Source organism: Cupressus sempervirens, chromosome 2, assembly GCF_028749045.1.
Source record: "Cupressus sempervirens isolate cs-2001-9-10 chromosome 2, ASM2874904v1, whole genome shotgun sequence".
Classification (NCBI taxonomy): Eukaryota; Viridiplantae; Streptophyta; class Pinopsida; order Cupressales; family Cupressaceae; genus Cupressus; species Cupressus sempervirens.
In genome coordinates, this window is record NC_143119.1 from 389,324,414 (window position 1) to 389,347,630 (window position 23,217).

At 32.8% G+C, this 23,217-nt stretch overlaps 1 long non-coding RNA gene across 1 annotated transcript; it reads left to right on the forward strand.

Annotated features, from left to right (window-relative positions):
• Positions 1 to 219: 219 nt before the first annotated feature.
• On the forward strand, positions 220 to 2,102 carry LOC149572763 (uncharacterized). Its single transcript, XR_016359971.1, has 2 exons — positions 220 to 518; positions 1,201 to 2,102. It is a non-coding gene; the product is annotated as an uncharacterized LOC149572763 (long non-coding RNA).
• The last annotated feature ends 21,115 nt before the right edge of the window (positions 2,103 to 23,217 follow it).

The window sequence follows — 23,217 nt, forward strand, 5'->3', positions numbered from 1 at the left end:
ATGACAGAAAACTCTAACATATACTACTAATAACATGACTTGCCTTTTGAAATTTCACTTCTACTTTTTTCGCTCAATTTCTTTTTATATAAAATACATTTATTAAAAACAAAACATCTTTTCATATAAAATATACATTATTAATTGAATTCATTAAAATTATTTAATATAAATTAAATATAGCGACGGTCAAATTGCAAGGCTGGTTGGTACCCTTCCTTATCTACTTCCAAATCTACCGTAAAATTGATTGGCCCTTACGACTGAAGATAGGATTTCATTTCATTACAAATAGCGTAGAATGACCCGATCTCTCTGAATGCTAAGAGGATCCAGTGAGGGTATGACAGGATTCGTTGCAGTATGAGGGGCGTCAGGCTTCGGGGGAAAGGAAAAATTAGGCTCTTTGACAACTGATCTAATTTTCCCGATTCCTCCGAAGCCTATACTCCTTCCTGCACAACCCTGTACTTCCTTCACGCTGCTCTATTACTTTCTTCAAAATCTGCTGTGACACGGTAAGTTTTACCCTGTAAGTTCAGTATTGTTTTCTGTAGAGGTTTTGGCTTATTCTCTTGCGGGAGCATCGTTTGACCCACTCACAATGTTGTAAATACTTTCATATAAAAGTTTTGGGTATTGCACCTAGGGTTTCCTTGATCCTATTTCAGGTGATATGTTATAAGGGTTTTGGATTTGTTTTCAGGGTTTCTTTAATTCCAAGAGAAACCCTCGTATTCTATCGTCGAACGCATCGTCGTTGTATTCTATGATTTTAATAAAATTATGCAAACTCAGATCTATGTTTTGAAAAGATTAGAGATTAAGAACAAAATCTTGTCAATTGTAGGCCTAATACATTGCAGTTTTCTAACTGTTCATACTCAATGTTCTTTAAGCAGTCAGTTGTTATTGATTAACTATTTCCTGCGCTATATGGTGGTGTATTCAATGATCAATAATACAAGCGAAAAGTTTCTATTCCATCGCTGTCATGTGGTATCAGAGCACTTCGTATTCCTGAAATCTGTGGTGTCTTAGTTTGTTTGTTCATATGCCGTTGGGAATACGATAGATCGCATGAGTTTTGAAGAGGATGTGAATGCTTGTCTGCCTAACACGATGCAAGGATTGTCCAACCAGTGGGATTATTGTATTCTCATATGAGGGTTTTTCATAATAATAATATTTTATGTGCAGGACCGACGTGTAACCACAGATTAAAGCAGAGGTTGAGTATTCATCCATGTCCGTTTGAAGGAGAGTTTTAAGATTCTGGCATGGAAGACTTGTGGACTTGGTTGATTACATTGAGAATTAGCTTTATCATCCATATGTTTGAATTTCCTTTTAACATTCCCTAACGATATTCTAGCGCTGCTAGTAGTGGCTAATGTGGAAGATTATATCATACTGCATACTTATTTTAAAGTAGGGACGCGTGGTTTTCACTAAATGATAAGGCTCACAATTGGAATGGATATAGGTTAGAATAAAGTGCTTTCTTGTTGAAAAAAAATTAGGTTGAGCGATCAGAAGAGCAAAGTTTTTATTCTCACTGATGACGTAATCTTCTCTACTTGATATTCATTTTTGTGAGGATGGAAGACTTTTGAGAGATTTTTAGTTTGTAAACTGGAATGATAAGAAGTCAGCACAATGGAAACATTAGCACAATCTTCCTTGGGCGTGAATTCCGAACTATTTTTGCTGGCACTTCAAAGCAAGGAATGTCCTAACAGATTCCTTTTGCCCATATCATACTCGGATCATGTTCTTCAAGCCATTGCTCCATTTCTAGATCAGATTTTGGAATAGCACCCAAAAGTTCCATTACAAATTACTCTTAGAAAGTTCTGTGTGTCAGGTCAATTAGTAGTCAACAAAGGTCCATAATTGTGGTGCAACATTCTATTGCGGCAACTCTTTTGGACATTGGACGATCCATTGACATGCCTGAGATAATTAGTAGAAGTATGGAGAAGTCTCATTTGTTGAGAAAGAAAACATATATGATTTCATCATATATCTTCCAATTGTGAATAGAATGAAGAACATTCTTAAATCTTTTGCAACGATGTGAAATTCAATTCTTCAGAACATGATTTCCTAAGTCTTCTTGTTGACAAAAAGAGGATGAGCGAAGTAAAGGATATCATAAATGAGTTATTATTTATTATATAATGAAATGATAATAGATACACAAGTTGCTATTGTATTATCTTCTATAAATACTTGAACATTACCGAATATAGTCCAAATAATAAAGAAAACAAAGAACTTAATTAGTGTTCACAAAGCAAATAATAATAAAGAAAACAAAGAACTTAATTAGTGTTCACAAAGCAAATCTGTGGAACATTATTGATCCATCCATGGTAGCAGGTTACATCATCTACTTTCAAAAGATGCATTCCTGATGCTAGATATGACCGTAAACGGTCAATTCTAGAATTTGTGTACCCAATTTGTTGTTGTAGAGGAGGCAATAAGTTGTAAACATCGGAGGATGGAGGAGCTTCCATCATCTCAAGTCAACTTCTTGTATTGGGATGGTGCTTTGCATGAGAAACTCTTGACATCTTTTGTTTTCTGTTTTTTTATTCTAATGCTGACAAATGTGAAGATTATATGTTTTGTGAAGCTTCATTTTGGATACAGGTTTGCAGGTTTGCGACTTGATAGTGCACTAAATACGAATTATTGTTAAGCGAACTTAAGAGTATATGATCCAGAATTATATCATTTCGTGATCATTAGACAATGATAGAGATATGTCGTAACCCTTAGGAATCATTGTTGAATAATTCAAGACTCTGTGGCTTAAGAACACAGCTCAAAGCTACACCTTTTTTGTGGGTCACAAGACAACTTGATGGAATCTTGCTTGATTCAAGATTTGCTACTTCGGAAGAAACACAGCTTAAAGCTACACCTTTTTTGGGGGTCACAAGACAACTTGGTGGAATCTTGCTTGATTCAAGATTTGCTACTTCGGAAGAACATTTTTCTTAAAATATGTATTCAAATTATGTAACACATGTTTTGGTATGCAAGTCTTAAAGGGGGTCCCTAAGGTGGATTTGCTATCTTTAGGATTATTACAGAATGTTAGCCTAATACATTGCAGTTTTCTAACTGCTCATAACCAGGGTTCCTGTAAGTAGTTATTGATTAACTATTTTGTGCACTGTATAGTGGTGTATTCAATGTTCAATAATACAGGCGAACATTTCTACTCCATTACTGTTGGTATGTTTGTTAGGTTTCTACAATAAGGTTGTACCGTAGTCACAGCTTTGATATGACACATTTAGCTTTTTTTTGCCTTGCACCAACTTGGCTTGTTAAGAGGGGTTTTTATCTCGTGTTCTCATTGAAGGTGCTCTTTTCCGGATGCAGAGATTTTCTATGGGTATTTTCATCTGTTATAAAACTAGGTACCTAAGGTACCTACAAACATAGCTGCAGTGGCATGGCTAAATATGTATTAGGTGGCTTTAAAAGGTCATCCTGCCCTCTTCAATGGTCCTTGGGTTTGCCTGTGTGTCTGTAGGAAGCAATATTTTTGGCGAGAGACACCATCATTGGATCAAACCCGCTTACCAATGTTTATTAAAAAAAACAAATGTGTGAGCATAAATTATGCATTCATAGTTTTTACCTACTCAAGATACAAACTAAGCCTTTCTATAAACTTCGAAATCACTTTTTCAGCAAACCAGCTTTATCAAGAAAAACACGACTAATTACAAAATTGAGGGCGATATTCATGTAGTGACCCCAGGTTCTATATCTTGTGTTCCTGACAAATTACTTAAGCCTTGCACCTATGTTGTATAAATGAAGTTTTGCTTGCAAAGACTATGCAAGTCAAAATGTATAAATCACACAACTAGATATATAAGCATTCACTAAAACATTTATTTGGAGTTATGGAAATTGGAATAGAAAAGCCACAAGTTTGGTTATTTAAAGTTGTAGGAATCATTCATGTAAGTACTAGAAGAATATGCATACCCAAGTTCTTTGCAATATTAAGATTGTGAACATATACTCAACAAAGACCTAGTAACCCACACTTAGGAACAAAATGTTACTTCCAGGTTAGAATATGAGTCAGAAGCGTTATCGCATATCATCGCACATACTATAAGATTTCATGGCTATACCTATATTTCTAGAAGATGTCATTGTCTACTCATGTGTAATCACCTAAACCTTAAATAAATTTGATATGATCCCCTGTCATGATTATCTATGATATGATACTTGAGCATTGACTGGAACGAATCATCTGACAGTATCTCCAAAATTAGAATTTGATATTCAATCAATACTTCATCCCATAAGTACACGAAACCAAATTATTCACCTAAGACCTAATTCAGAATGTTAATGCAATCTAAAAACTATTTGATATACTACTCCATGTCAAACCAACTAACTCAAGCATGACGTTCAATTTAGGGTTTGTGGTTTGCATTGACCCTCAATCATAATGATTACTCGAAGCCCTAAGTAGATGTATCTCGAACACCTAGTTGTTCATTAGCCCAGTTGCAACCTTCTTGTGACCATATGTCTTACCCTAAGTTTTGAAAAAAATAAAATTTAAATTTTAAATTTAAAAAAAAAATTTGTAGTTGTGTTTTTGCCTTGAAATTTTGGGCATGACAAAGATGAAGATGTTTGTTGATCTTTCTTTGGGCATCAAAGTGTGGGACACACTTTTCTATTTACCTAGGGAGAATGATGCAGGAGCATCTTGGGTTTGCTTGGTGACTAGTTTTGAGGAGTGCTTGGTAGTTACTTTGGAGGTAATTTGTGTGTTTACCGAGTGTGCTCGATTAAGCTTTGGTTCGTGCTTGGTCGGTGAAGAGATGGCACTCAGTCGTTATTGGGTGATTTGTGGTTGTTGAGTTAACCAAGTGACTTGGTTAATGAAGGTGTTTGACGATGCTTGGGGCACTCGGCATATATTGTGGCTCAGTTTATACTAGGAACTTAGCAGTAGTGTTGTCCAAGTTGGCTCAGTCAATGAAGGGGCTTTGTTGCTTATGGAGGACTCAGCACATACTGGTGTTCGGTTGATGAAGGGCTTGGTTATTCTTGTGGAGTTGTTGATACTCAGTGTAGTTTCTCTAATGCTTGGTCTAGTCTTGGTTCTGTGTTAACTGAGTTGTCTATGGGTCAACCTTGAGCATTTAATTTGTGTTGCAACCGACTTATGGCTTGTAAGGGCATTTAATGTAAGAGTTAATTTTAATTTGTAATGGACTAAACCAACTTGTGGCTTAGTTGGGTATAAGTGAGGGGGTCTCGTGGAGGCTTAGGCATTTTATTCGAAGGATTGAGTCTTGAGTTTAGCATGGAGTAGTTGAAGAGCGAAGTTTTCCTAAGTGTGTGGATAGAGCGTTGAATATAAGGCAGTTTATACTTGGATCTTGGGTGCATTTTGAGAAGGGTTGGTAACTGAGGCTTGGGAAACAAGAGATTCCCTGGTGGGCTTGCGAGCACAAGTTGACATCTTCCTTGGAGGTTTCTACCAGAGCGTAGAGCGTGGATCTGGACTTGCTAGTGTTGGGATTGGATCTTGAGGGACCTTGTAGAACTATTTTGTAATTGCTATTGTATTTGGCTAAAACCCAGAAGGCCTTATAGTCAGACACATTGCATGTAAACAATTATTTTATGAATATAGAGTTGCATTTGGTATTAGATTGTGTATCTTGTGTTGTGTTTCCGTTTTGTGGTTATTTATAGGGATCCGAATTACCTCCAGTAGGGGTACCCTCAAATTCTCAATGCATCAAAAATAAGGTGTCCACCCAAGTAAAGGTGTTTTTAAGAGGAAAATGATTGACATGATATATTTTTAATTTCTGAAGTAATAGCTCTAGTTTAATTAATCTTATCTCATTAATAAAGATATATTCCATGTTTTTAATATCTTCTAAATATATTGCCAATGATTATGCAATAGTTGCATTTCTTTAATGTGAATATTTACAATGACTTGTATTATTGATGCCATCATGTTGAATACATCAATTCCTATTGGAGAAGTGTTAGGAGTGGATTTGGTTTTTTTTTTATTGAATTTTGAAGTGTACCCTTATGTGATATATTGCATGTAACTTCATTCTACTTGTAGTTCTTTGAATGCTCATATGTTGTGACTATTTATAAGCACATTTCATTTACTATTTAATAATGATAGTTGATGTCACTATATCATACAAAATGGAGTGTATTGGAATTGAATTGCAAAGCTATATAAATGTGAGAATATTTTAACATGAATTGTATAGAGTTGGATAGTACTGCAATAATTATGTCCCCTTGTGACATTTTATAATTTTAAAAAAATTTGACAATTGAATCTAGAAGTTATCTATAGAGTTGGATAGTACTGCAATAATTATGTCCCCTTGTGGCATTTTATAATTTTAAAAAAAATTGACAATTGAATCTAGAAGTTATCTGACTCCTACCATATTACACTTGAAGGGTGATTTGGTGTTTATTATTAGTAGCATTTATAAATGGTAAGATTGTTGATGATGTTGGTGGTTAAAATGTTAATATTGGTAGTTGTGTAGCAATGAGGAAATCAGAAATTTTTAAAAGGAAAACATTTTGGATCGAAACTTATGTAGGCTGGCCAAGTCTTTTCCTGAAAAGGGCAAGGAGAACAATGAGAACATTGGTAGAGAAGTCCAAAAAAATTAAGTGATGTGAATAAGCTTTTGTTAATTACTCTATAAATTGATTTCTCCTTGGCTTTTCTTGAGTGGCCTTTTGACTTTAGTTTTATACTTATTATTTTTAAGACACCTTAGTGATGGAATGAGAAAGTTCACCATTTTTTTAAAAATTACATCTAAAGATAATGCCCTTTAATTTTGAAATATATGGTTTTAAAATTATTTTATGTAAGAATTATTTTTTTAACTATAATGAGCTCATAAAATTTATTTAGTTTTTAACCTTACGACGTAAGATGTATTTTACTCTTACAATTTTGGTTATTCCAACAAGATAAACAATTTATTTCATTGTAGAAATGTGTGCAATGAGCTTTAACTCAATAAATTATCCACAAGTTAAGAAAAATAAAAATATTTAAGAAGATAGATATGTTGAAAAGCTTCAATTTTATTTTATATTTTAAATATAATAATATATAAAAACTAAATTATAGAATTACTTTTAAAAAACTAAACTGATTAAGAATAATATAATTTAAGTAAGTATAAAGTTTCTTTATCAATTATTTTAAAATAAAAAATTAATTTCTATATTTAAAATTTTGATAATACAAATATTTCATTAAAAATAAGACATTCATCTTTATTTGAAAAAATAAAAATAATAATTAACTAATATCAAATTTGAAAAATAGAAAAATCATTTTTTAAATTTTTGATTATATAAATATTTATAAAAATTAAATGAACACAACCCCGCGGCTGTTTCTTATAACCACATTAATTTTTGGCTTCGGATTTTTCTAGTAAAAGCCCAGTCTTGCAAAATAGATTTTAAATGATCCAGGTCACAGTGAAAAATTTGTAGAATTTTTTGCACAATAAATTGGAAAAGTATGGTAAATGAATGTAATCGCCCTTCAGATCATATCAAGGTCAAAACATTAGTCCCCGCAGGGACTAAAAAATGAACAGAAAAAAGAAGAATAAAAAAAAACTGTCAATTACATTTTATGCAAATGAATCTATAGTTAAATTTAAAATTGCAATTTTATTTATGGTCTGTGAGTAGATCCAGTACAGAAACAAAATTACACGTTACCTTTCCCAAATTTATTATTATCAATTCCAACGGGTTACTTTATCAGGCACGGGGAAATAACAGGCAAACTGCCATTGATTCTCAATAAACAGGCAACCTGCAAAAGCAGAGGAGCACTAATACCAGAGCACATCGCACTAAAACCCGTTGCTCCTGCAAAAACCAACATAAAAAGCTCCAGAAACAACACCCTAAACCCTGATGTGAAAAGCATTTATCACATTCTCGAAATACAAAACAAAGATCTTTAAAGGAAAGACGCCAAACCCTCTGCATCAAACAATACTACATCTGAAAGGCAAAATCTCACCTTGTATTAGCAGATTTTAAAGAGCAGATTGTTACCATGAAGGAAGTACAGGATTTTGCAGTAAGGAGCATTTGGCTTTGGAGGGACCGGTAAAATTAAAAGGATCGTCATCCGACCTAATTTTACCTGCCCTCCAAGGCCTCACGCCCCTCGTACTGCACAGATCCCTGTCATACCCTCACCAAATCCTTTTCTTCTTCTTACCTCGGCGATCGGAAGAACCATAGATCACTCCAAGCTCTTTGAAATGAAACCTCATCCCTTACTCATCAAGGAGCGATCGTCAAATTTATAAAGAAACCCTAATCTACCACGAAAACTTATCCGGTTTATATGGAACCCTAATATGTCACCAAAGGATAATTAAAATCTGTAATAAAACCCTAATATGTCACAAAAGGATCGTTCACATCTGTACTGAAACCCTCTTACGTCACCAAAAAACAACATCAATCTATAATGAAACCCTCATACGTCACCAGAAAACATCAATCTATAATGAAACCCTAAAATGTCTTTACAAACAAAAAAAATTATCAAATCTAAAATGGAACCCTAATACGTCGCAAATAGATTCCCAAACCTCTAATGAAATCCCAATACGTCACGGTGACGAAATCATCGTGAAACCCTAATAAGGACAGGTGTATCTCTTTCCCAGCTTGTATAAAACCCTAATCATTTACTACATGATATTTTAACATATTTTTATTAGATAACAAATGGCTAGTACTTGCCTAGAATTAGTAATAGTAATAGTATATGTAATTTAGTTATAATTGTAACTTAAAGATATATAAATGAAAATTATATGTAGTATAATTACTTTAATCTTAAAACATTCGTATTACAAATATATCTAATATTAACATCTAACATAAATTGTTAGATTGTTCAAATGTTTCACATGTAATGTTAAAAATTGTTTTATGACTAAAACTATTATTTCTTTTTGAAAAATAAATAATTATTTTCTTAAAATATTAATTAAGCCGATAGGCTTATTGTGGGAGCTTTGCTCCCAAAAAATTATATTTCTGACGGAAATGTTGTAAGACTCGCCGGTTTTTAAACTTTCTGATTGATTTTCCAATGATATACTTAAAACCAATTGCTTTAGAAAATTTCTAAAATTGAAATATTATTCTTTCCATACTTTCCTTTAATGTTGTACTTTGTTTACTAAATCAATTAAAATAAGCATGCAAAAATCAAAGCCTAATATTTTTAAATTAAAAGGGAATCTTTCCATACAAGGGATAAAGGTTGTATTGAGGATCCTATAAAGTTGGCAAATATTTTTGATAAATTTAATGCACTTATTGTCTAATATAGAAAATACTATATTGAATCTCAAATGTTCGTTCTTTTACATTATTTATGAAATAATTACTTTGTTCAAGCATCTAATTACCTTCACATAGTCTTCTTAATTTGTGATATCAAATTCTGAGGGAGGACATTGCTGCATGTAAAGACCAAGAAATGATTCATATTCGTTAGAAATATAGCATACAAAATGACTATATACTTGAAGAGGACAAAGAAATTTTGAAGTTGTATAACATATTTTAATTTTAGGTTTAAATTTGTTTTGGATCTAATTTTATAAGGTTCCCAATTAAATTGAGTCTATAGGACTATTATATTATTTTGTTTAAATTTATTTTTTAAACAAGTAAATTTTATTATCTGATTAGATTCCGTATATATAATTATCTATTTATTGATTTTAATGTTCTTATATTTAAATGTTCATATGTTTATTTGTAACATTGATAAAAATATTGTATTATATTTCATATCTTCAAATATTTAACTATTTATTCATTGAACTTGATATATAGATGTTGAAATCATTATTTAAGTTATATTATATGTTGAAATTCTTTATTAAGAAATTTATTTTTTGAAAGGAACTATTGTAAGACTTTGTCTATTTTAAAGGTGATAAAATTCATTTTTAGAAATTTAAATTTTCTTTTAGTATTATCAATCCTAGAAAATATTTTCAATTTTTTGGTTTTCTTTGCAAGTTTGCAATTTTCCTCTGTTTATATAATATGTTTAGAAAAAGTGTAAAATACATACTACTAAATTATTTCTAATATGTTTTTTATTTTCTATGGGAATTGTGTATCACTTCTTTAGTACTCACTGGAACAAACAAAAACTAAATTGAAAATTACTAGATAATCGGTGAGAGATCAGATAGAAAAGCCTGCAAAACATGAAAAGTCTATGGATGTAAAGTGGGTAAAAGCGTATTTTTTATGAATGAAACATGATTTTTATTAAGTTTAACCATTGTGCTTTCTCTTCTTTATGAAATTATGTTTATTTCAATTGTTATGATCAATTTCCCATGAAAAAATGGTCTTGAATCTTCCAACTATAATTCCTTTGAATGCTATACACAATTTTGTTCTATGAATTAATTTGTTCATTTTGTTCGATCTTGTTAACTCTAAGTATTATGTCCTTCGTGCATATGTTCATTCAGATTAAATGGTGCTAATTTATAAGGTATAGAGTTTTAAAAGAATGAAATATGTATCAGTTTGAGAAGAAAAGAATATATAATGAAATAGTTATCTTAAATAAAAATTACAACATAGTTGTAATACCATTTTATTACATTTAATATATTTTAACAATAAATATTAGATTACCATTAGTAACATATTTCTTCAAAACTTAGATAAAAAGGAAACTGACTAATCTAACTATTACATAAATTTCTATTTTTAAGATAATAAAATATTGAAAATAGGGAATTGTAAAGGTAATAAACTTATGTAAAATTTTTAAGGTAAAAATCTCTTAATGTAATTTTGTTTGATAGTCTATAAATTTATTTTGTACTCTAAATTAATGTTTTATCTTAATAAGATTATATATGATTTTTGATGATGTGAAGAAATCATTTTTAAAAATTGAAGTTTCCTTGCATTATCAATGTTGAGGAAAGTTTATAATTTTTTTAGTTTTTAGTCTAAATTACTCTTTTTTCTTAATAAGATTATTTAAGATTTTCTGATGATAAAAATTTCATTTTTAGAAAATTAACTTTGTATTACATTATCAATCTTATTCTAAATTTTCTTTCTTCTTCGTAAGTTTCTAATTTTCCTTCTATTTCTACAAACTTTAAAGTGTTTAAGATGGTTTATGTTTAAAGAATAAGCAAACAAATGAAAATATGATAAATTTTAAATAATGGTTATGTTTTTTATTTTAGTTTTTTCAATTTGTTATGTAACATTTTCATCATAAATTTGTTTAATTTCTTTTAAAAAAATCGTATCGGCTCCTCGTTGCATGCACAAAAGCATGCGACTACTAGTTAATAATAATATTCAAAGCATTGCATAGGTAACCGAGGTCACTCGAAATTAACACATAATAATAATAAATCTTGACAATAATAAATAATTTAGGCTTCAAACAAGAGGCTACAACTAACTTGTGAGCCTCTCATTAATTACAACACCTCATAATAATTAATCTAAGCTTTGGCCCATTACCTATCAAAAATATATATATAAATACAATAAAAATTTGATAAATTTTAGATATGATTTTTATAAAATACTATTTTAATCCTTACTCCATTATTATCGCCCTTATTTATCCCCATTATTTTCTTCAACTTTTTTTTATCTTAATGTGAAGCACATTTCATCACTTACCATAGCCATATTATCCTCATTTTGGATCATTTATTCATTTATATACATTCATTATACATTGTACAAAATGTGAAATTTTTTAACCAATTAAATGGTGCTAAGAACCAAATAAAAATCTAATTCCACCATAACTATATGTTACAAACCATTATTAAAATTAACAAACACAAAAATATATTATACATTTTAAAGCTCCTAACTTTTAATATCTTGTAGGCAAATTTCTTAATCTTTCCATTTTTTATATTTCTGAAGTTTACTAATTGAGCTAGGTTGAAGTTTAGTTCCTAATATACTTGGTAGGATTCATTCCTATTATTTTTCATTTCCCTTTTTTTCAATAATCTTTGTAGTATCAAGAATCTCATATCACTATCCAACTAGGAAACACTAGGGAGGTGATGAACTAGTATTGTTACAAATTAAAACAATTTCACCACCAACTTGTTTAATATGAAACATGTAATTTGAGGTCATTTTATGACCAAAAATTGCGACCAAGTTTTTTAAATGGGTTGCTTGGTTGCGTTATAAAGCAAATTTTTGTTTTTTTTTAATAACTAGCCTGTGTTGGTCGCAATTGCGACCAATTATTTTGGTCGGAATTGCGACACACAGGGAAGCATTAAAAAAAAAAAAAAAGGCAAAACATTTCATTTGGCTTTTGCGCGAGGTTCATTTGGCTTTGGCGCGAGCGAGGGTCTCCATCAACATTGGCTCTGCTACAAATCCTTTTCATCTGGCTTTGGCGCGAGGTCTCCATCAACATTGGCGCGAGGGTCATCAACATTGGTGCGAGGATCTCCATCAACATTGGCGTGAGGGCACATCTGATCTGGTGCGTTTGATTGTAGAAATTTTGAGGGCACGTCTGAAATTTTGAGGAGTTCCATGTGATTCCATTAGACTAATTTATGAAAACCATTGCAATGTGCCTTTAAAATAATGTATTGGGTGCATTTCATTTCTATTTCCATTTGAAATTGCTTTCAAACAGTCTACTGCATTATGCTTTGACATCAGTTGATGGGTTTATGATAGTTTGCATTCATATTAATTGGTTATTGTATAAAATTAAAGTTGGCTCAATGTTTTGATTTGTATAGGCATAACATTCCACTTATTCTCATTTGTGAAGGAACTCCAACCGATCACAGTACCATTTTTATCACTAACCATTTATATCAGATAGTGATAAAAATGGTCAGTGGGTCATTTAGAATAGCGGCTTTTCAAAGAAACAACTTTTTATCTCTGAATTTCCAATATTTTACTTGAATTAGATGGTTTCATAGGCATTTATAGGAAGCCAAACAACATTACATAAATCTTTGAAGAGATTGCTTCTCATAGTATTGGGGAACAAATGAGTTGGGTGGCAGGCCACAACACTCATAGTTGAATGTGATTTACACTGCACATCTTTTTCCAAATCTTTTATTCAACAAGACCACATCACACACCATAGTAAAAATGGACCTTCCTGAAACTTATTCAATATCTCAATTATATAGCCCATGCAAGACATCGTTTAACATCACAGTCAAAATGGTCATCATGTGGTCAATCTTTCAACTGATTACCGTATACTACGGGTATGTCTATTGAGGGAATGATTGGAAAATTGCACAGAAAAATGTAAAAAATTGTATAAAACATGGGTGAATACATAAATCTTAAAATGGTGAAACTAAGGGTAGAGATTTTAGGGAGTCAAAGAGATGTTTAGTGACATGATTAGCTTCTGGCATAGATCAAATTACATAATTAGGGATAAGGATTGTAGTATGTAACTCTTTTTTGGGGCATCCTTTTTATGATATGCAGTGTATCATCTCATTAGATTCTTCACTCATACTATGCGACTTTCCACGAACTACCTATTTGGATTATGTTCATGATCTCAACTATTGGGGGAAACTCTGCACACTCTGTCTTCTCTTGACTGTGTAGGGTTCTAGAATTTTGAACACTTTTGATCTCCTTACGGCTTGAAGAGCCTTATCTTTATCAGGTCTTCTTCCTTTGAAATGGATGTCATCTGAATTGACACTGAGTTTCTTATCAAATGCAATTGGCTACTTTGCATAATTCACACTAATAGAAACAGCAACACCAACTACTTGTTACTCTGCAAGGAAAAAGTGAGCATCTTCTGCACCCCTTTCACAACTTTCATGCAATCTTTTGTGTCTGTTACAAAGTGCACTCCACATTTAATGATTTGTCTTGATAGAAGTCCTCTCCTTGGAAAATAACAAGCTTTTTCATTCTTGAATAGGGCTTGACTACTATTTTATTTATCCCAGGAATGCCATGTAAAACTCTCTGCCATATACTGACATATTCAGGTTGTATTGTGTTTTTTAATGGACACTTTTAATGGATTTCTACCAAGTCACTACTTTAAGAATATGCTCTCTTTCGTCAAGATTACTTTCTAGGATAGTTACTAAACTTTTTATGTCAATACTTCAGTTAGAAATATGCTTTCTTGTTCAGCAACACAAAATCTGCCTTGTCTTCATAATTTTTATTATAGTAATATTTACTTTAATATATTTTTATTAATATTTACCACAATGTCAATTAATATTTACTTTAATATATTTTTATTATAGTAATATATTATAAGAAAAAATTAAATCTTTAAAAAAAAATTAATACCAAAATATTTCTTATGAAAAAGATATAGGCTAGTGTAAATGTAAAAAAAATTAACTAAATTTTTCAGATGTTAAAACTAGCACATATGTGAATTTAAAAGATTTATTTATATAATCTATTAATATTTTCTTTAAAATTTATCTCGACTCCAAGGAAAAAGCTAAGGAGTGAACAAACATAAATTTGAGTGGTAAATGGATCCACCTAGGATTCTATTGGAAGCCAAAGTGGATGCCCGTATTGTTGTTCTTTTTACTAAAATAGATTCAAAATTCATAAGCTTGTATTAGATAAAAGGGAAAACTTTATACAAATTGTCAAAAACCTGTGACTGTCAAATACAGGGCCTTTGATCATTTCTGCCATAAACATTCAATAGAAAAATCTCTTGTCCATAAGTTTTGGCTTCCTCACACTTACAGACACCTCAATTCTGATTTATATATCTGAATTAAGAATCATGAAAATTAATTATAGTTCATAATTTTTTTCTACTTTCTGAGATCTATATAATTCTGATGATGGGTGTGATTTCAAAAATTGATAAAAGCAATTTGAGACAATCAAATTAAATTGTAAATTTTTCATCTTGGAAATCTTAGATTTGAATCTATTGAAACTTAATACATAATAACAAAAACATTTATAACAAAATCTACTTGAGCTTTGAAGACAAGTGGTTCATAGTAAACTGACAAATCCTCAAAATTGAGTATAGAAAGACTTTCAGGCCACTCTCCAAACAGAATCTCTTCCACAATCTCAATCCTCTCCTCTCTTTCCACTTCCACACTTTTACTTGAACTCACATTGAATGCATACCTCACCTGACCTCTTGATTGCCTTCTCTTCCTTTCACACTGAGATACTTGTGTTGGTAATAATGGCAGTGCAGCAAATGCTACACACTTCAATTTCACTGCATTTACCAAAGACATTGGTTGTTCCTCTCTACTTTATTGTACTCAATTCAATATCTCTTGCATTTTGACATTAATATAGCAAATTAAATGGGCCATACTGAAATAAATGAAAGCTAAATGGTTTCAGAATTCAGCTTCATTTCGTGCAGATATACATTGAATCTTATCTTATATGTGGGTCCATTTTAAGACACATGTCTATACATTGGCAAAGATTTGGAATGCCTTGGAACATTCCTCTAAATTATTGTGCAGTGGATAAGATGGACTAAGCTATTGAAAGAGATTGATGGTAAATTATGTGGACTCTGATTTGCATGAAACAACTGCGTATTACAAGTGGCTTCTACAATGGAGGACAAACTATTTTTGACTCTTGTAAAACAACTCGCTTCTATCATGGAAAGTGGGGAAGCTAAATTTTAGGGGCTTCAAATGAAGCCAAATCTTTGAATGAAGGTCCCAAGGGGCTTCACTCAAAGCCTCCATGATGATATTGGTGTGGGGGCTTTGAATGAATATTAGGGCTTCATTCGAATCTGACATGCAGACCTCGTTCATACTCCTAATAACCGATCGGAAAAGCTTTTAAATCCAACGTTTTTTCTTTTTTGTCCCATGGTTTCATGTATGAGTTGGTGGATTAGGGCGCTAAGAGGGAAGTCAATAACATCATACCTTGCATCAGCATCTCCATCTATGGTTCAGGAGCACCCAACTCTTATGAAGTACAACTCAACAACTGTTTGACAAGCTTTAATAGTTGACATGTAATGGGTGATTGGTGTCAGGGTACTATGTATGCATTAATCCTGGTCTTGAATGCAAAAGAAACTGTGAATTCACTAAATAGGGTCAAACTTATTTTTTTTGATTTAATAGATTTGATTTGAGAATGATGGTCTAATGATTTGAGAGAAAGAGTTGAGAGACAGATGGAGAGAGAGATAATACAAGTGATAGAAAGACTCCTAGATAATATTCTTGAGGACAATGTGTATTATAGTCCTTACCATGTTTTCCTTTGATCTACCAAAAGGATGGTGGCATCCTGCAAATGGCATGGCTCTTTCTACCACTTGTATTATCTCTCTCTCCACCTGTCTGTCCATTCTTTCTCTCAGATCATCTAACCAACATTCCCAAATCAAATCTTGACCCTATTTAGTGGATTCACAACATAAACTTCAAATGCTTCTCCTATCAAATATGTAGATTTCACAATAGCTAAGAAACATAATTGTAGGCATCATGGTCACATTTTTTTGGAAACGTAATTGGGTTGTGTACCCAAGCAATGCAAAGCAACTTCCACACCTTCAATTCCAAGTCGAATTCATCTGTAAGAATGATCGCTTGCCAACAGTTGTTGAATACATCTATAGCTCATGAATACAAGGTCCTCCAACAAATGTATTCAACAACTGTTGGCAAGCGATCATTCCTAGCTCATGAATACAAGGTCCTCCAACAAATCTATTTAACAGATATTGGCAAGCGATGATTCCTAGCTGCTTTTGTTTTATAAGGTCTCAATCCCAATAGGTTGTAGTTTCATTTTCTAGATGCACTTTGTCGCTTGGGTATACAACTCAATTACATTGATTCCAAAAAAATGTGACCATGATGCTTACAATTATATTTCTTAGTTGTTGTGTCCTAAGATCCCTTATGACCCTTTACGACCGTTTACGATCCCTAAGAATAAATCTTAGAGCTCTTAAAATGTTGTAAAGGGTCATAAGAGACTCCTAGGAGGGGCCATGATGAGCTTCCACCTTCACGTGGTTGGCCCTGTTAAGTAGAGAATGCTATAGTTTTCACAAAACAAAGAGAAGCTCAATAATTTAAGGTCTTAGTCCATAGACAAATTAAATTAGACTTATTATCCAAAACGCATAAAAAACATGCACATAAACATGGTAGGCACTAAATAGAGATAGTTGGAAGAGAATTAAAAAAAAGATTAAGGATTATGTTATTTTAAGAAATATTTAAATAACAATTATAAATTGAGTTAAATCAATAAGTATTCGTTTCTACCTTTTCCAATATAAATTTAAATATTGAATGGTCTCTCCTTTATATCTTAATCCTTCAATACTCATAACTCTTTATTGCATTCATTTTGATCATTCACTAAACTTAATTAAATTATAATTATATTACATGTTGTTTTAATCTTTTATATTTTTACTTTTTATTTTTATTATTGAATGTCATGTCAAAAAGGGGACATTATAGTGAGATGCATTACAATATAGCAAAATAACAAGAATATTATTGAAACAAACTGATACAACATTCAGATTATAAAATTAGACTGCTGCAACAACACAAATTAACCTAATAGAAAGCATAGAATACCATTCCCACAATGACCGAACATTTACCCACTGAACTACACCTCTTCTAAATAATGTAAGATGTTGATAACAAGTTGATACTGCCATCACACATGTCAAATTAGACTGATACACACTAAAAGCCACCCTAATCAATTGTAGCTAACATTTGGATGCACACTTATAATTGATGTCAATCAAAATACTGAAGGTCTGGAATAGGGCATAGTGGTTGCTGATACAACAAGTACAAACTCGTAGAAAGCTCACCAAATTCGCCAAAGTCTACATAACTAAGACTTAGCATCAAAGGTTCTCCCTAGGCACCTCGAAACCACCAAATATTGGCCCCAAAATAGGAGCCCTTCATCTTCAAGCTCTCACATACTTGCTCCACTTGGTACAACACCCCATAAAGGTCATCTATTCACTTTCAACTTGGACAGCGTACAATATGGTCTTTGTATACAATTCATTTTTTGTCGTTTCATTATATGGTTTGAACAAGTGTGGAAAAAAATTAAATTTTTATTATGAATTTTTTGTTCACCAATCTATGTTAAACTAATCAGCAAGGTCACTTTCCTAATACTTTATGAACTGGATGCTATTCGCAAGGTCAGTTTCCTAACACTCACTATAGTACTTGCTATTCAATTGAGATAGACATGGCTCATTAATTTGTTTGTATTCTCTTTGGATTTTGTTAAAGAAGACAGCTGAATTCTATATGATGAACTAAAAGTTCTGTGGTGTCAACAGGCTTGTGCATTTCTTGAGCCAAATTACCAGCCCCAGTGACATTTGTTGTTGTTCAAAAGCGGCACCATACTAGACTATTTGCAAACAACCATGCAGATAGGCATTCTACAGATAGACTTGGGAACATCTTGCCAAGTCTTCAGTACATAATAAAGCAACTAAATTTGATAAATTGTTTTTTTGATAGTCGATTTGTTTAAATATTGCCCATCAAAAATTACTTAGTACATCTCATCTTTTTTCTGCACAGGAGCTTGCAGTTCTGAAGAATCTGATAGCGAAGAATTTGAAGAAGATATTGTAGCAAAGGTATATTTGGTGTTCTTTTTTAAGTGAAAATGTGATTGGAAATTCTGTATATTGTCATATTTCACTTGCAGAAAGGTCAAATTGTAAATAGAGGTGAACTTGTATGGATTTAAGTTTCTTCTTCATTATTCATAATGCTCTCGATTCCTCCTTTGTAGCTGTAAAAATACTTGTTTATTTTCACCTTTCCAGATACCCTTTACCAGGTTCTTCAAGATTCCAAAATATCTTGGGCTGACCCCACTCTAGCATGTCCTAACTCGTACTTGGTTCAGAGACCATACTCCTTTTTATATGTGTCTTCCTCTTACTACTCCATCTGCAGGTTGCAAACAAATCATCCTTCTTCCACCAACAAGCCATTCCATTCAAGAAAGACCATGTCTGACGATATCAACGCACAAAAAAATAGGGAGGCAATTGCTAGACTACGGTCTAACTTAAAAAGAAAAGGTGATGGAAAATGTTATTGTCCTTGCAAAATGTGTAAGGGCTTAAAGACTCGAAGATATCTAATCACAACAGCTGAGCAACATTGTAGGCAACATGGTCACATTAAAGGGGGAAACGAGTATCGCCCATTGGTATGTATTTTAATAGTTTATAAATTACATGAGACATGATTTGATGATGACATCATGGTCATGGTTAATATAAGGTAATCATTTTCATATAGGTCAACATCCTTGAGTTTCATGTTATGGACCATGACAATTCGAAGAATGCAGATTTCCAAACGAGGGAACATGGAGGTGTGAATATTGAAGTAGAAGGTAATGATAACATGGAAGAAGATCACGATGATGAAGATCACGATGATCAAAATGATCATGATGATCAAGATGATAATGACGATGATGATGATGCTGATGATGATGTAGAGTTTGATGTACCTTTACTTGAGAAGGCAGAGCAGCCCCTATATGAAGGCTCCAAAACAACTCTTCTTGTCGTTGTATTGCTATTGGTGAACTTGAAGGTAATGAATGGTTTATCCAATGTAGCAATGACACGTATGTTAAGGTATGCCATCTTTCATTATTTTACTCGTAGTTCCCTTACAATTAACATTGGGTTCGTGTAGCAATTAATATTCTTTAAATTAAGAAATTATATTTTTGGTCGTAGGTTGATAGGTGAGTGTTTGTTACCACCATCAAACATTCTACCTCGCTCGTACCGAGAATTATCTGCCATCATGAAAGATATTGGAATGGGGTATCAAACAATAGATGCATGTCCGAACGATCATATTATATATTATAAACAGCATGAATTTGCAACATAATGCCCTACTTGTCATATCAGTAGATATCAATCAGATCGATTAACAAAAAAGGTGCCTTGCAAGGTTCTTCAACATATTCCCATTATTCCACGTCTGCAACGATTATTCAAGTGCCATAGCTTGGCACAATTTATGGATTACCATGCACGCAATAGAAGTCAAGATGACATTATGCGAATGCCTGCAGATGGTTCGACATTTAAGGAAATACAGGAAAAATGGCCACACTTTAAAGAAGAACCTTGTAATCTCAAGCTTTCATTGGCAGCAGACGGTGTCAATCCTTATGGAGAGATGAGATCTACTTACTCAGTGTGGCCTGTTTTTGTTATCAACAATAACATACCTCCTTGGTTGTCCATAAAGAGAGAGCACATAATGTTGACACTGATTGTTCCAGGTATTTTTTGATTTAGTGGTCATCTAAATTAATTTATTATTACTAATCCATTAAATGGTCAAAATAATTATGCAATGTTTTTGCTCATTCAACTAGGTAAGTACCAAGTCAAAGATATCAACGTATATATTGAACCCCTTATCGACGAGTTGGTGGTGTTATGGAATGGGGTTACTATGTATGACATTTGTAGACCAAAAGGACAAAGACAATTTCAATTTCATGCAATGCTTGTATGGACAATACACGATGCCCCTGGGCTAACACATTTTTGTGGTATGTTCTCTTCTTGACACCTCTTTTTTGGTATGTCAAAGTTAACACATTTAATCCAATTATACACGATCTTGTAGGTCTTCAGGCAAAGGGTAAATTTGCATGTCTAGTTTGTGGTCCAAAGATGAAATCCCGTCATTCAAAAAGTTTAAGAAAGCAGGTGTTTGATGATAATAGACACTTTCTACACAGAAATCATAAGTACCGAATTACCGAAAAACATCTTTTCAATGGTCTAGAAGAGACTACATCAAAGCCACAGAGAATGACACCTCGCCTATGGAAGTTGGCATACAATAAAATAAATCGTCGAGGTAATGTCATTCCATTTGATGCTTTTTGTTTCAAATTTATATTTCGATATTGTGTTTTGTTTACTGATGATGTGATTGATGGTTGTGAAGGTCGTCAAGACATCAATGTCCAACTTCCAAAAGGACTAAAAATTTATCCTACACAATTTACTAGGTTGTCATACTATGAGCAACTCCCAATTGTGCATTTGTTTGATCCTATGCATATTGGAAAGAATGTGGCAGAGACATTATGGAAAATCTTGGATGGAAGGCGTGACAAAGATCAAATTGTCAAAACTTGTAGTGACATTGAAGAATCCAACCATGCAATGAAAAATGGTATTCGACCAAATAACAATGGAGACCGGATTGATACAAGTGCCCTTAGTTGGTTATTGTCAGAGCAACATAGCAATGCATTCTTTTATAAAATATTGACAAGATCATTTTACAAATATTGCAGTACGTTCTACCTCTATCTCTCCCACACCACTTTGCCAACAATGTCAAACAGGTTATATATGATCTTGGAAAATACATGAGGTGGTTTTCATCTAAAGAAATCAATAAAGAAGATATAAAATATTGGAAGAGAAAAATTCCTCTTCTGATGTGTGAAATGCAAAAGTGTCTACCTCCAAGTTTTTTCAATGCACAAGAACACTACCTCATACATCAAGTTGAGGAGATTGAATTGTGTGGAACTGTACCAACCAGGTCAATGTGGATGGTTGAGAGGCACTTGAAATTTTTGAAAGGCTTGGTTCGCCAAAGAGCACATCCCGAGGGTTCCATGGTGGAGGGATATATGGTATACCAGACCATGGTGTACATTACTGAATATCTTCCTAAGTTTGCAGCAAACATCCATGTAGATCATATTTGGGATCCCAACTCAATTAACAAATTCGAAGGGGAGTACTTGATGGGAAAAGGTAGATCGAGGAAAGTGAGAGGTAAATCTAAGATTTTATTGTAGTTAATTAATTCATATAAATCTTCAATATAAGTTATTTTTAATTGGCATATTTATTTGAAACAGGTGGTCGAGAGTGGGATGCAATACATTTGTATATTGCGAACAATCTTGATTGGATGACAGAATGGATTGAACGATGTCAACAAAATGGTTGCTCATTAACATGGGAAGGTGTTGGTTCATTGGTTACAGAAGCTCATCGTAATGGAAATTCCAATGTTATGCCGATGGTAGTTGATCTAGTAAATGGTTTAAGAGGTGGAGAGGTACGTAGAAATTTATTAATGATCATAACTCGATGTATGTTTCGTATCAACTCACGATGCAAATAATTTACACAGACTTCAAAAATTGTAGGTCAAGCACCACAAAGCTATGTACTATCATGGCCACAAATTCTGCATAAAAAGGTTGGATGACACAAAGAAAACTTGTGATTCTGGGATAACTGTAGTTTTCGAGGTCACCAATATATCATCTAGAAGCGACATACATCCTCAACAATCTCAAAATCAATACTATGGCATCTTGGATGATATAATTGAGTGTGAATTTAACACCTTCAAAGTAGTTCTATTTGTTGTCAAATGGTATAGGTTACGACTAAATCAAAATGATCCAGATAGAACGGTTATTCAACATGATAATGGATTTACAATGATCAATACAAGGTCGTTTGAGCCAGTTGGAGATGAGCCCTATGTTCTTCCAAGCCAATGTGAGCAAGTGTTTTACTTAGAGGTTCCAAATAAATAGGGTTGGTCATTTGTTGTTAGACATGATCCAAGAGGAAGGCTGATAAAGTATAATGTTATGGAAGAAGAAGATATTGAAGATGATGAAGAAGCAGATGATGAAGATCAAGATGATGGTGATGACGATGATGGTGATGGTGATGGTGATGGTGATGATGATGATGATGATGATGGCGATGATGATGATGATGGCGATGGTGATGATGGCGATGATGATGGTGATGATGACAATGATGATGGCAATGACGATGGCGATGATGATGGTGATGATGGCGATGATGATGATGATGATGATGATGAAGAAGAAGAAGAAGAAGAAGATAATCAATGACTACAAACGTCGTCACCCCTTTTGTTGACGATCTTGCATTCCATATATAAGGTAAATTTGTTCATGTTT